Source organism: Plasmopara halstedii, assembly GCF_900000015.1.
Source record: "Plasmopara halstedii genome assembly, contig: Scaffold_110, whole genome shotgun sequence".
NCBI lineage: Eukaryota > Oomycota > Peronosporomycetes > Peronosporales > Peronosporaceae > Plasmopara > Plasmopara halstedii.
In genome coordinates this window covers 496,694-497,024 of record NW_020187031.1, presented here as the reverse complement: position 1 = coordinate 497,024, position 331 = coordinate 496,694, and positions in this window count along the sequence as shown.

The window sequence follows — 331 nt, the reverse complement described above, 5'->3', positions numbered from 1 at the left end:
TGTCAGGATTTGCACTTGGAGGTGGACCTGTAGAGCTGTTAGTATCACCCATGATAGCCCCCCAATGGGCTTGAAAACTTGCTGAGATATCAGCTGGGTTTTGCGAGATATTGCTTTCTGGGGCTCGAGCCTCTTCAATACTCACTCGCCGGAGTGATGGGTCGAGCGGACGGAAGAAGTACATGGAAGACGTCTCAGCATTTTCGATTTGGAAGTCAAAAGCCGAGTCTTGCCTTCAACAGCGCGCTGTCGCCGAAGATGGCAGGCAACGGAGCCGAAATCGCTGAGCTCGCGCAGATACATACCATCTTCCGTGTGTTATCAGCGACAT